At 39.0% G+C, this 10,635-nt stretch overlaps 1 pseudogene; it reads left to right on the plus strand.

Moving 5' to 3' along the window:
• Positions 1-218: 218 nt before the first annotated feature.
• On the plus strand, positions 219-9,893 carry LOC146391543 (up-regulator of cell proliferation-like; annotated as a pseudogene).
• Positions 9,894-10,635: the final 742 nt, after the last annotated feature.

The following is a 10,635-nucleotide window of genomic DNA, read 5'->3' on the forward strand; positions in this document are numbered from 1 at the left end:
ACTCAGTTTTTGAGCTGTACTGTGAGGAAGTAAATGACCCTCCATTAGCACCGTGCTCTACCTGCAAGACCTGTCACCACATTGTTACAGGAGGTAAAAATCAGATTTATGCTTTTCATTGCTCAACACTAAAATTTCACAATATCAAGTGATGAGTAAAAAACATTACTAATATCATCAATATTTCAATTATCATTATCACAATTCCTTCTTGCTGCATGAAGACAACATCGTTTCATATCAGCAGTGAGTTGGGGCCTCAGCATTTGGATGCTCCTGCTGGTGAACTGGAGAGCTACATCATGACCAGCTGCAGTAAGTAAAAGAAAGAAAAATAGCCTCCAAAAGATTAAAAATTCACAAAATTCAATTACCAATACATGGACGCAACGCACACAGTGTAAAAAAAAAAAAAAAAGCTTTATATGTAAATGGTTTCAAATTTCAAATGATTTTAAATCTTACAACTTCCATAATAATAATAATAATAATAATAATAATAATAATAATAATAATAATAATGATAACGATAATAATAATTATTAGCCTTTTTTGACTTCCTTCTTGGACTTTGGAAACCTAGGTTTCTTCAGTGGAACTTTCTCCTTCCTTTTTGCCTTAAAGTACAGCGTGATTGGCTAAATCACTGAATGGCAGCAATGCCATCTGCAATCCTGGTGGTGTGGCAGGAATCATCTCATTGATTGCCAGTTTTGCCGTGTGAATACAACAGGATTCTCAGCCAAAAATAAGAACAAAATTGTATATTGCAGCCTGAATTCTGCAATAAGGCCTGTTCTTCATAATGACTCATTGCTTGTTCCTGTACCACCACATGATGGAGTAGCTTCTGTAGAAGGTGAAGAGGAACACGGTCAAGGTGCATCTGGTTAAAGTCCAGGGTCATCAGATCCTGATTAGGTCCCCGATGTAGATTTACAACCAAGATTTACAAACAAGAGACTTTGACACAAGCAGAGCTGATAGTTGTTTGTGATCAAAATCTGATGAAAGACAAAGCAGAACTTCTTGCTTTGAGGCTTAAGCAGAAGCATTTGCTGGCCAAGGGTGTTGCTGTAACTCACTACAGAAGTCAAAGTGATAACTTGACAACGTTCTTCACTGCTCACGGCTCACTGTGCTATTGTCATGACATCAACGGACTCTCCAGCAGTTTGTCACAAGAGCGTTTTCTAGCTCAATGTCATCTCTTTATTGATTCTTCACAAAGAAGCTTGAAGGCAGTCCTACTTCATAATGGAAAAGCCAAACCAAGTGTCCCAAATGCCATTCTGTTCATCTAAAGAAGTCCTATGACTACATGAAGACACTGCTTGAGTCAGTTGAGTATAAAACTCATGAGTGGAACATCTGTTGTGATCTGAAGTTGATTGGTATGTTGGTGGGAATGGAAGGAGGACTTACCAAATTCTGCTGATTCCTTTGGCTGTGGGACAGCTGATCTACTGCAGAACATTATGTCAAGCCTGACTGACAGCCACAAGATGCCTATGAGCCATGAAAAAGGAGTGTCAAGCTTCTGCTTCTTGGTCAGACATAAGCACTGCAAAAATGTAGGAAGGGATATTTACAGGTCCGCAGATCAAGTCTGTTTTGCAGGATAAAGGCTTCAAACAAACTCTCTCAGCAGCCGAGTTCGGAGTGGCTCTGTGAAAACTTTCTTGGCATCCACAAGTCACTGACAATGATCATTATATCTATGCCACAGTGTGCGCCTAACACATGCAAATCCATTGCAAATTAATATTACAAATTTTTTAAAAAGTTGACGTGACTGAAAAATCTGAAAGCACATCTGAAATCTGCATGAAAAACTGGTTTAGAAAACTGTATTGTGGTTTCGGATCATTACAAAAACAAAAAAATGTTGACTTGTGTATTCAGTAAAACCTGAGTAGATAGTAGACAGAGTAGGTAGTTACGTTTTAACTGGGTTTGTTCATTGTAGCAACTGTGAAACTGAAATGTATGATTAGACACACACTTTCAAGTTGCTTTCTGTTGTGTTCATTAGAGTGTGAAGATTAGACAGAACGCATTTAGGTGTAGAAAACAGTGCTTGTATAAATATGTGTTGACGAGGCATGTTGTATAAAGCGCTTTGAGTGTTCAAATATAATAGACAAAAACTACATAAAACAAATCCCAATGTAGCTGACTTGGTTGTTTTTCCAGAAATAACAACCATCTTTTTATCCACAGAGACACAGCTGGCGAGGTTATTGGAAGAGCTGGACTTGGAGCAGTACTACAGAAAAAAGATACAGCTGAGAAAAATACTTGAGATTGATGAGAAGACTCTTATTGATGAACCCGGGAATCAGAAATCACACCTTCCTTGGTATTTTCTAAGGAAACTGACGATGGTTAATGTGACAGCAAGAAATGTACCTCAGTTTGTAATTCATGCAGTGACAATACATAAGGGAATGCAAAGTTATCCTTTGAAAATCTATTTAACAGTACAAACACAGATGACAAGGTGAATCCTCTTGACATTATCACTGCTCTCTTTCTGTGTTCTGATGGTTTTCTGCAGCAGGAAATCGCATTCAAAATGTCCATGTGTCAGTTCTCTGTTCCACTGCTGCTTCCAAATTGTGACACCAATCAGTGCACACTCATGCTGTGGGCCATGAGAGACATTGTTAAAAAGTACAGACCTCAGTCTCTGTCAGAGTCCAAGGGCTTCATTGAAGACAGAATCGTTCTCTCTGAACTTCCAATGATCTCTTTTGTCAGACTGGGTGAGTGCTCCTCGTCCAAGTCAGAGATTCTCAATAAGCTTCTGAGCAATTCTCAGCAGTACCATGACACCTTTGTTCACCGCAACATGGAGTGTGGTGGCAGTCCAAGAAGAATATCCAATGGACTGACTGAAATTACTTGGTATCTTCTTTGTGGAAAAGCAAACATTGATATTTTCAGTCAGCCAGTGGCTGTAGCTAACCTTCGTGGTGACATTGCAAGCTTTCAAACACAATACTCCTTTCTGTGTCAGAAATCTGCAGCAGTTTTTGTGTTTTTTGACCATTTAGGCTCTGAGTCTGAATTCAGTCTACTTACCAACCAACAGCACAAGGCACAGATCTTCTTAGTGGGTAACTATTACAGCAAGCAGTTCAGTAAAGATGCTTTAGAAAAAGTAGTGCAGACGTTGGGCTTGACCAAAACCAACATCATTATTAAGACAAAACAAAGAAATGATGTAGACTTTGTGAAAAGTCTGAGGGAAACAGTCAGAAACTTGATAAATAACTCTAAACACGTTTTATATTTTAGATTCCTGACAATAGCCACTCTTTGCTTTGTTGACAGCACTGAAAACCCTGGACTTTCTCTCAATAAGTTTCATGATGTAGTCACCTGAAATGGTTTTCACTTCACATGTGTACCTTGTCAGGGTTCATTTGTGAATTTTCTTGCCTCCTGGAGCTGGGACCATCAGTTGTGTTGTGTAAAAGTCAGTCTAGTACACCTGACCTCTGACTGGTAGTGTATACAGTACCATAAAACTAAACTGTATCTTTTATCAAGTCTAAAAGCTAAATTCAGATTTATTTGAATCATATTAAACATGTTTATGCGTATAATTTAACTACATCTGACCTTCAAAATGATTTGTTAAGCTGAAAAATGAAATAAGTGCAGCTCATTTGTAGAAATTTCTGCACATTCTGCTTATCCCTCCTCCAGGGTCCCAAAAGTTAATTTATCTTGGACTCAAGTTATCCATGTAGAGTTTTTAAGGAACAAAAAAGGAAGTAGCTGCATCCAGCAGATTACAGGAAACCAGAAGAATCAGGCTGGCATTTGCTGGAGGATGGATCATTTATTGATGTTTTGTGGATCGCTTCACTTCTTATTAAAAACTGGATGTACAAAACACCTGAATAAATATAAATCTTTTACAAAGACATGATACTGAATAACATCCTGTTTGTTGTTCTTTATATTTGCTTACTTTCATAGATTATTAAGATAAAAAACAGGAAACCCAGTGGTGGAATGTAAATCAACGCATTTATTGTAGTCTAACTTATAATGAGGTGCTGATATAACATATATTACATTTTTACACATTAAAACATTGTATCAGGCTCTTATATTGTTCTGTTGTTACTTTTAATTCAGTAAACCTTTTGAAAACATAATTTTTTAAAAACTCATCAGGGTTTCTGCTTTGCTTTTCTTTTCATTCCAATTCCAATTATTACACTCTTAGAAATGATGATAATAATATTTCCACTGTGGGATTTCTACCCACCAGCAGAAGTAACACTTCTCCATTCTGCTAATAAATATCACAGTACCTGGCACTTGTTTTGAGATTCTGGGGCTCGGAGAACTGGTGTGACTTGTTGCCATCATGGAAGTGGCAAGCCCTGCTGCCATTGTGCCAGTGATCTATAAAAGCCCCCAGAGTGCAGTTGTGGTGTGGCGCTCCTCCGTGACACACCCCCTTTTTGGAATTTGGTTTAGGTTCTTGCGCTTAGTGATGGCAAACAGAGGTTTCATGAAGCTCTGAACCTCTTTGAACCACTGTGTCAAAAACTGGTTCATTAACCTTCATTAATTACACTCATGGGTGACATCTGCAGGCAACAGTGGTTGATGTACAGCCAACTGAAGCCTTGCACCTATATTGTGATGCACCTATATTATAAAATGATTGCGAGAATTACATAAATGTCCTGGCAGTCTGACTTCATGTTACACATCTTTATTGTTTTTATCTCATATTAAAAAATCTGCCTCACTAATTCCATCTATAGAATAACTATAAAAAAAATAAAACACTGTGAAACATTGTGAAACATTGTTGATTGTTCATTATATACTCTAAAGGGAAGATGATTTTTACATAATGTAATGAGGAAGTTGCAATGTGTTTATATGGAAATTGATATTATCAGTTTAATTATCATTTTAATCTCACATTTATTTATTTCCCACATAATATGGTATTTATTAACAGTCAGTAAAAAAGTCACCCCATGAATGATAGAGACCTGTAAGAATCAGAATCAGAATCAGAATACTTTATTAATCCCGAAGGAAATTAGAGTTACAGCAGGCAGCACGCTAATGGCGCATGCGCACTTACAAAGGAACCTTCTGACCAACTTTACACAAACATCACATTGGGGAGACATGTCAGAAAGGTAGGCTGATAGGAAAAAAAACAACGAAAATACATAACATACATACATACACACATACATATGAAGAGGGAGAGAGTATGCATAGTATGCAAAAGGCTACTAAACAGCCATCATACTTCATCATACAATGAGAACAGGACAAATCAACAATTAACACTGACTAATTAATATTATACTATTGTATATATTGTTTGGAGTTTAGTCTGTTACTGTTACTATTTTTACCATTTCTTCTTGGAGCAACTGTAACGCACATAATATCCTTAGGGATTAATAAAGTATTCTGATTCTGATTGTTTCAGGATGACCTGCCATTATCCAATCACACATCTGCTTACCTGCATCTTTTGCTCGTTTCTCCTTGTAGGAGCCATAATTAAATGTATTGAATTTTAAGGATCACTGGGTTTTCATTTGTTTGGTTGCTATGGTGATGTGTAACGGGAGTCACGTGGGTTCTAGCGGTGACATTAAGAGGGCGTTGTCAGTCTGTCATTCACTGGTTTGATTTTGACAGAGAGGAGGGCTGGGTAGCAGTAGTTTTTGTTGACCGCAGCACAACGAGTTTCCCCTTGTTGCATTAGAGCCTGTGATGTTTTATTGCTCTGTAAACATTTCAAGCACTTTAATAAACAAGCAAGCAATTCCACCTCTCGCATTATTGCGTAAAGTTGACAGCGCGTCAGGCAAATAGGCAAGCTCCATCCCTGGCCTCTAGCGACTGTGGAAGTCGCTACACTCCTCCTCTTCTTTTCTCTGTTTTTAAACTTTAAAAACGGGTTGTGTGTGAGACTTTAAATCAACAAAATATAAAATACACATTTTAAATTGTTATTGATCCCTTTACCCCGAGTCCTAAAGTGTATTTTTTTTTTTTTACTCTTAAATATTTATTGTTTGTTTACTTGCACTGCTGTAACTGGATCCTCGTCGTCTCGTCTCTCTATATACTGGACTGTATGTAGCGCAGATGACAATAAAGTTTACTTTGACTTCAGCAGCGAGCAGGCGCACCGAGGACTCTCGCGCTCACTTTTCATGTATAGAATTTTGAAAAAACATCGGTGCATATTATAAGTCTGTATCATGATGTCTGGTGTTTTTGTGGTTGTTGTTTGTTTTTATTTTGTTTTATTTTGCGAGTTGGTTATTAGATGCTGCTCCAGCCAGCCAGAGAATCCCCCGCCGCCCCGCCCTCTCCTCCCTGTGCCGCAAGCAGCAGGCGCACCTCGCAAACGGAGGGCGCCCTTACTCCCACGGGCGATAGAAAACCGATCGGTGCCTAAGCCATTCCCAATATGCGCTCGCATGATGTCGGGGCAGCATGAGTACGAGCAATTTTTTTTTTTACCGATGCCCGTGATGCCGCCCCCCACCACGATGCCGCCCCGGGCAACCGCCCGTGTCGCCCGTATCTAAAACCGCTACTGGCCGAGAGGGTCTCCGCATCAAGTGATGATGGTTTTTACTTTAGTGCGAACAACTCATATGAATTTCAAAGCTGTTCTAACAGTCCAACACTGGTCTCTCAATCTCCCGTTGGAGAGCCGTGAGCTTTCTATGATGTTATCCAAACTTATGTTCCGTGATGTTGTCATTCTTTTTGCTCAAAGAGCAGGTTCTGAGAACTCACGACCGCAGTGCACTTCCCCCAAGATGTGATCGAATTTGTGCTCAAAGGTGTTGTTCGAGCTAGCCCCTCCAGATGTAATCCAGTTTTTCACTCAGAGGTCTTGTTCTGAGTATTCATGGCAGCCGTGCATTCTCCAAGATCTTCTCCGTGCTGCACTCAATGAGCCCATTTTGAGAAACTCACGCCTCGTCCCACCCATCATTTCAATCCCAGCGGGCAGCCTTGTGGGGGTTTGAACAGCCGGTTCCGCTTCCTTAATTCTTCGATAAGCCAGGGCCAAGCCAGCTCCGATCAGCAAGAACCCTGCAAGTATATTATATTTGAAAGAACACTAAGAGTAAACTTGTTTCACTACTTTTGGTGGCACCAGCTCAAAATATTCCCCCACATGAATCCCTGAAATATCCAAAATACACTTAAGTAACACACGTGAAACGATGTTTGGGTGATCTTAAATACACTGAGTGTCACTGAGTCTGAATGAAGCTCTTCACTGCTTCATGGTGGTCAACTCCAGGCTTTGTGAAACACTGAAACATCTGAAACCATTTCCACAGTGACCCCTGCTGGCCAGTTTGGCTATCGTCACATCTTGATATTCTGGGAAACAATAATGTAAGCAAGTCCTACACATTTCCAAACAGAGATACTTATTATACCAGACAGTGAATAATGGAATCTCCTCACAATCAAGGATAGAAAATACTGAGACAGAAAAAGGCAACAAAATGTGATTGTAAAGAAGATCATGCGGTTTCAGTTGCTTACAATAAAACAATTTCTAAATTAAAACATACCGACTAATAACTGTGTGACTAACAACCACACAGATTTACAGCTGTTTTGGGACTGAGTCGGCTTTGTTTTTTGCTCACAGGCCTCAATGTGTTTGGATGTGTTTGGTTTGATTTTTAAGGTTTCTAGGAGTTCATGTCATCAGGTTTGTTCTACACTGTAAAGCACCATTAGAAGCTGGCATATCATTAGGATTTATTTATATAATAAATGAAAAATGACTAAATGTGTTCCTGTTCTTTATGAGAAGGTAACATTTATAAGATTTTCATTTCGGCTAATTGCAACAGTCCGTTTCAAACTCCTTGCTTACTCCTTGCTTGTCCAGACCTCTGGACCATGAATAAACTTTCCTTACCTTTATTTGTAACGTATAGCTACAGCTGTGTCTCTAGTATGAGGATGACGTCACCTGATGCAGCAAATAACATTTTCTGCTCAAAGTAGAAAAAAACAGATAAGAGACTGAATCAAACTGTAGACTTCTATCTCTCTCTCTGTTGATATGCCTCAATGTACTCACAAGTCACTCTCTATCTTTTTTCTTTCTCTCCTCTTTCTCTCCTTTTTCTCTCCTCCTTTTGTCAGTAATCTTGTCTCAGACTTGTATTGAAAGTCTGAGTGTTCATACACTCAGGTACAGGGCAGAACTCTCCCTCTGTGGAGGTCCTACTGCACATCACTAAATCAAACAGATTTGCAAGTAAGTGAGTGCAAGAGCTGAAAGATCTGTGAAATCAGCAAAAGAAAGGGACATGAGGACATTAAACAAAAATTAATCTGTTTTTAGTGTTCTCTTGTGAGGGTGCACAAATGAATTATAAATCTGTCTCATGTTTTTAGAAAGAGTGAACAATTGTTGCCACACCTCCTCCTCAGCCTATGACTCAAGGATTCTGAATTAATTAGGGCTGTTGATTAAATGAAACCAACTAATGTTCCTACTCTAGTCGCACATGGGGAAGTCAAAGTAAATCAGCAATTATTTACTCAATTAAATTAATTAAATCATTTACTAACAAGAAGAGAGATCTAATGTTTCGTTTGCATCTGATATTTTCATGGTTCTGGTTTATTTGAGCATTTTGAGTTTATGGTGTTTTTCTGATTTCTTTGTGATGTAATGTGTAATTTTTTATTATTTAATCATGGTTTTTCCTTCTAATTTGATTATATTCCCAATCCACGTTTTCTTGTCACTGTGTCAAACCCTGTTTCGTGTCATGTCCTCTGTGCTTGTTCCTAGTCATGTCATTGTGTCTCATCTCTCATTCCTGGTTATCATTCTATGTCTCCCCTGTCTGTATTGTGCTTTCATGTATGTTCTCGCAAGCCCACCATGAATATCTTCCTCTCCCTCTGTGTCCCTCTGTTTCTGTCTCATCTCTCTTAAATGTTTCTGCGCTCCCCCTCTTTGTGTCTCCTCCCGTTGTCTCCCAAGTCCGTCTGGTTCCCATGTGCATTCCTTCCTCCCAGCTCCTGTGTCAAGTTGTGTTAATTAGTCTGCTACTTAGTGTTTCCTGTGTTAATTTGACAATGTTGCATCCTGTGTTCAGTGTGTTTAGTTTTGCTTCCTCTGTGTTGTTAGGTCTGTTTTCCCCGCCATGTTACCATTACTCTCCTATCCTTATATTGTGCCTGTTTCCCTTTGTTGGTTTGTCCATGGTTCCTCGTCAGGTCTCATGTTTGGGCTTCCCGGTGGATTAATTTTAGGTTTAGTCTGCCCAGTTTAGTTTATTTATTGAGGTGTTGGTTCACGTTTCGCCTGCCACTTGTACCATCTTTCAGCCTTTAATAAATGGCTCGCTTTTGTTTAAAACTACTTTAGTCTACAGGTGTCTGCTTTTGGGTCCTCCTCTTCAAATCTCATGATCTGCTATCACAGATTTTGACAGATATCTGAAATATTTTAGTCTGCTGTAACAAAATCATGTACTAAATCACACATAGCTGTGTCAAACATCATATTCAACTGATATTGGTTCAAATGACTGCTACAAATGACTAAGCAGGTGCCTGCTGACTCTGTATCTCTCTGCTCATACCTCTGATGGGAGGGGCACGAGAGAATTAAGGAAATGAGAGCAAAGGAATTAAGGATGTACAAACAGAAAAATAAGAAGAGGGGAAATAATTTACTTCTGTGTTGTCTTTAACTGCTGCTTTGCTACCTGCAGTTCCTGGATGGCAACGTTATTGTCAAAAGTCCAATCATCCATTTTCTTCCATTTACCCAGTTCATCGTCACAGGGTCCATGAAGGGGGCCAATGCAGAGTAAAACTCACATACAGTACACTGAGAATCACCAACTGTCCAAGAGTCTACACTGACTTGTACACTCTTGGACTGTGGGGAAAAAAGTTGGTGCATCAGGAGGGTATCCATGCAAGACAAAATCAATGCAGCCAACAACTTGATTAAAATTAAATTAAAATTAAACTGCTATGGTTTAGTATTACACCACTATGCTTTTAAAGATCTGCAAAATGAGAAAAAAAGCTCTGAGTAAGGGACTTACTTACAAAAAATTCAAGCAGTTCTTCCAGTTACGGTGCACAAAGTCAGAGTGAAAGTTTCCTGCTGTGCTTCATTCATTATGATTCAGGGTTGTTGATTAGTTTCTTCAGCCAGATATGGCGAAAGCAAAGTAAATCAGCATGTTGATCAATTAATAAAGCATTTACTAACGGGCACTTAGAAGAGAGCTCTAACCTTTCAGTCACATCTGATATTTGAAATCATAAAATATTTTAGGATTATTCCATGTACAGCTGGGCCAAACATCATATTCAGCTGGCATTGCTTTGATAATGATGATGATGATAATAAAGACGGCTCTAACGCAAAAACATCTTGTTTGTTTAAATGCCTGATATTCAGGTTTTCCATTTCTCATCTGTTCATTTCTCTGGTGGGAGGGACACAAAGAGAGAAGTCGGGAAATGAGCATGAAGGAATTAAGGATGAAAACTGAAAAATAAGAAGAGGGGAATTTATTTCTGCATTGTTTACCTTTTGCC

Source organism: Perissodus microlepis, chromosome 3 (assembly GCF_051167445.1).
Source record: "Perissodus microlepis isolate ML-2025 ecotype Zambia chromosome 3, ASM5116744v1, whole genome shotgun sequence".
Lineage (NCBI taxonomy): Eukaryota > Metazoa > Chordata > Actinopteri > Cichliformes > Cichlidae > Perissodus > Perissodus microlepis.